The following is a 4,571-nucleotide window of genomic DNA, read 5'->3' on the forward strand; positions in this document are numbered from 1 at the left end:
GTAAAAAAAAGTCAATGATTGGCGTTCATTGGTACTATGTACAATAATTTTTTCAGTGCAGAATCCGTCTGTGAATCCACATTTCCAATGCTTCAATTCTGTTCATGGTTGATACTTTTAGTGTCCACGCTTCTGCACCATACAAAAGTACAGAACAAACATAGCATTTAACCACTCTTTGTCTTAGTTCTAAACCGATATGGTTATTGCAAAGAAATGACTTCATTTTCATAAAAGTAGTTTTACTCATTGCTATTTGCGTTTTATTTCTATGTCTGGATCCAGTTGGTCCCTTAGGATATTTCCAAAATATTACTATGACAAAAGTAAACAAAGAAATATAAAAGAAAATATAAAAGTAGTAGTACTACTGGCAAACTGTAAGCAAAAATATTCTTGCGCAGTTAATTTTGCTACACCAGTAAGGGTTTGTTTTAGATACATTTTGAGCAAAGTTAGTAATTTACAATATCCGATTGTGCAAATTTTCATTTGCTATAATTTTCTGATTTATTGGCAACACCAGATCGCAAATTTTCATTTGCTGTAACATTCTGATTTATTAACAACACTAGTGCGTAATACACTGTAAGCCGCAAAAGAAATAAAGAACAAAAAGAAAATCTTTGCGGCGTTATATTCCAATTACTTTAAGATTTACGTCTTACGTTTTACGCATTACCAGTTACGATTACAAACGGAAATGGGACAAAACAAACGACGTACGAAGTGGGTGATCCTGTTTGATGCAGAAACTCGACCGGAAGTAGGATGATTCCAAAACATAACCGTCACCGTAAAGTACGCTCTTCTGAGGTGTACGTATTCAGATTTTATTTTCATGTCAAAGAATATCGTGAAATATAGCAAACGTGAATCTAGTTAGAGTGCAGGAAACCCGACTGAAAATAGGGGCGTTTATTAGAAAAGCTCATAACCATATGAAAGTCGAATAGATTTTTTTGCTTACAGGATTGGTACAGTTTTAGTTTTTATAAAATCTTTTTTATATTCAAATAAAAAGCATCTACCCAATTCTTTAATTTAATTAAATTGTATCTGATTTTTTTATACTAAACGGGAATTATACCCCTACATATAATATTAGATCGGTTTTGTCCTTCTCATATATTCCATCATATTATATTCCACCTCCCAATCCCAATCCTTCCAAAACACAAGTCTACGATTTCCACCTTCGCACAAAGCAAGCCACACGAAAAATCCAAATTGCGTGGAATGGATTCATTACTTCCTAATAAAACTATTAGGAAGAAAGAAGTAAGCCTGAAAACAAAAATGAAAGTATATCAAACTGTATACGAGCCGGTGCTACTCTACGGTAGTGAAACGTGGACAGTGAACGACAACATCCGTAGTAAAATTCAAGCATGCGAAATGCGATATTTACGTGCGGTATCCGGGGTTGCCAGACGTAATCGTATAAAAATGAAGGCCTACGTGAAAGGTGCGAGGTTGGAAGGACCTTAGACAGACTTGAAACGAAACAGTTATCGTGGTTAGGACATATGGCGAGAATGAGTGAAGGTAGAACCGTAAAGAGGGTATGGAAAGCGGTATCTGACAACAAACGACGAAGAGGCAAGCCAGCAAGAACGTGGAACGCAAATATTGGAAAGGCTTGCGTAAAAAGCAATATTGGGTGGAGAGAAGCAGAAAGACTAGCTACTAGTCTAAGAGCTAGTGAACCCTCCGACTAACGGTCGTCCTGTAAGGCTAGAAATTTGTCTAGTGATAATTCATAGCACACCAAGGCTAAAAACCATGACCTGGCAGGCCTCAGCGGTGCACGTGTATCTACCAGGTGAATCGAAAAGTGCAAATTTAGGGAGTAAAATAAACTTTCTCCTGTAAGGTTTAAATTTAAGTATGTGTTTAAGTAAGTCATTTAGAAGAAATGTGTACAATGACAGGCGATTCTGAAGAGCATAAGACCTTGCCATGCGAGGGGAAAGATTAGGGGTTTTTCCTAAAATTATTCTTTTTGCATCGAACAATTTTTTTTAGGTTTTTTAATCATTCCAAACAGAAAAGGTCCTTAGTGATTTTTCTCTTAAGTTAATAGGTTTTGTTATATAAGCGATTGAAAATTTTGAAAATTGCGAAATCGGCCATTTTTAACCCTAAATCGGACATTTATCTAAAAATTTGAATATTGGCAAGGTACGTAGATTTCCTTAAACATTGATTGATGAAATCCCGAAGAGTTTTTTGCAATAAAATATCGAAAACCCCTTTGTTTTTTTAATTGCTAATCAAGCGGGCGCTACACTGTAGTATAAGTGAGGACGTTTGAGTTTGCATAAATTCATTATCTCGAGAATGGGCAAATTTCAAGAGAAATCCTCAGACAGGTCGATTTTTATTTTTGAATTAGGACTTTTTGGTATATATATATATATATATATATATATATATATATATATATATATATATATATATATATATATATATATATAATACTAGTGACTTCATCCATCTGGGCGTGATGACGTAATCGATGCTTTTTCTAAATAAGAGTAGTGGTTGTATGATAGCTCATTTGAAAGGTTATTTAATTCTCTATTCAGTAATATAAACATTAACATAATTATTTATACAGGCTGCACAAAAAAAAATTTCTTCTATTTGTCAAATTTAATCAAAGTTAATTTAATAAAAAAATTTTTTTTGTACACCCTGTATAAATAATTATGTTAATGTTTATATTAGTGAATAGAGAATTAAATAACCTTTCAAATGAACTGTCACACAACCCCTACTCTCATTTAAAAAAATCATCGATTACGTCATCACGCCCAGATGGATGACGTCACTAGTATTATATATATGCCAAAAAGTCCTAATTTAAAAATAAAAATCTACCTGTCTGAGGATTGCTCTTGAAATTTGCCCATTCTCGAGATAATGAATTTATGCCAACTCAAACGTCCTCACTTATACTACAGTGTCGCGTCCGCTTGATTAGCAATTAAAAAACAAAGGGGTTTCCGATATTGTATTGCAAAAAACTCTTAGGGATTTCATCAATCAATGTTTAAAGAATATCTACCTACCTTGACAACTTTGAAATTTTTAGATAAATGTCCGATTTAGGGTTAAAAATGGTCGATTTCGCAATTTTCAAAATTTTCAATCGCTTATATAACAAAAACTATTAACTTAAGAGAAAAATCATTAAGACCTTTTCTGTTTGGAATGATTCAAAAAACTTAAGAAAAATTTGTTCGATGCAAAAAAAAATAAATTTAGAAAAACCCCTAATCTTTCCCCTCGCCTGGCAAGGTCTTATGCTCTTCAGAATCGCCTGTCATTGTACACATTTCTTTTAAATGACTTACTCAAATACATACTTAAATTTACACCTTACAGGAGAAAGGTTATTTTACCCCCTTAAATTTGCACTTTTCGATTCACCTGGTAGATACACGTGCACCGCTGAGGCCTGCCAGGTCATGGTTTTTAGCCTTAGTGTGCTATCAATTATCACTAGAAAAATTTCTAGCCTTACAGGACGAGCGTTAGTCGAAGGGTTCACTAGCTCTTAGACTATACTGACCGAAAGGCATGGAGACGTCTGATTTCTCCACTTACCTCGACACCGTAAGGTACAAGAGGACGCCTTAAGTAAGTAAGTAAGTAAGTAGGTAATCTATTACAACACACAGACAAACCTATATAATATTTGGATCGGTCCCTCACCTACAGACACCATGGCACACCATGGCACAAAACCGAGAGGGAAAGTAACAACTAGGAACAAAATACCCAGAAAGCTAACGGGAAGTAAATGACATGCCCTGGTGCCACGGCACATGCACTGTGTTTTGAACAGCCGAATACACGTGTACCGTTTGGGACAGATCTGCCTATATCAAACAAGTTGATATTGCGCTAAATGAAACATGCAGGATAGTAACGGGGTGCATGAACCCGATGCCACTCTTTAATCTATGTATATACTCTATACAAAGCTCTAACACCACCAAAGCGACTAAAATCAAGGAAAACCTTCCGTGGAACAGTACAGGATGAACCGACCGAGGATTTTCTTTTTGAGGTGCAACGGACCGGTCAATATCTGGAGTTTAAAACGTAGAACTATGAATAGGATAATAATGAGGGGTCGCTCCAGTGAAATCAAACATAATAAAATATAGACCTGGATCCCATGTATCAAAAAAAAAGTTTATTAATAGAAAGCTAATTTGATAATAGCTTAACGGTGTCTATTCGGACAAACTTTGATGTACGGGAACACTGGAACAGGGGAGGTTTTAATTGTGGAACAGGTTACAGGTTTCGAACGTCAAACTACGAAAACGTCCCATGTATTTTGTCGGACAGAACTTCCAATTGATTTCTATTTTTTCTTTCATTAAACTCTCATGTAACAATCAGACTTATATTTACCACCAATATAAATCCTGTCATTTGATATGCTCTACGTGTCGGACTTATATATAAAAACTCCAATATATTTGTTGGACAAACATTTTTTCATGTTATATAATGTTTGCTATTGAATAAACTTAAAAACAACCTGCTAA

This window comes from Diabrotica virgifera, chromosome 7 (genome assembly GCF_917563875.1).
Source record: "Diabrotica virgifera virgifera chromosome 7, PGI_DIABVI_V3a".
NCBI lineage: Eukaryota > Metazoa > Arthropoda > Insecta > Coleoptera > Chrysomelidae > Diabrotica > Diabrotica virgifera.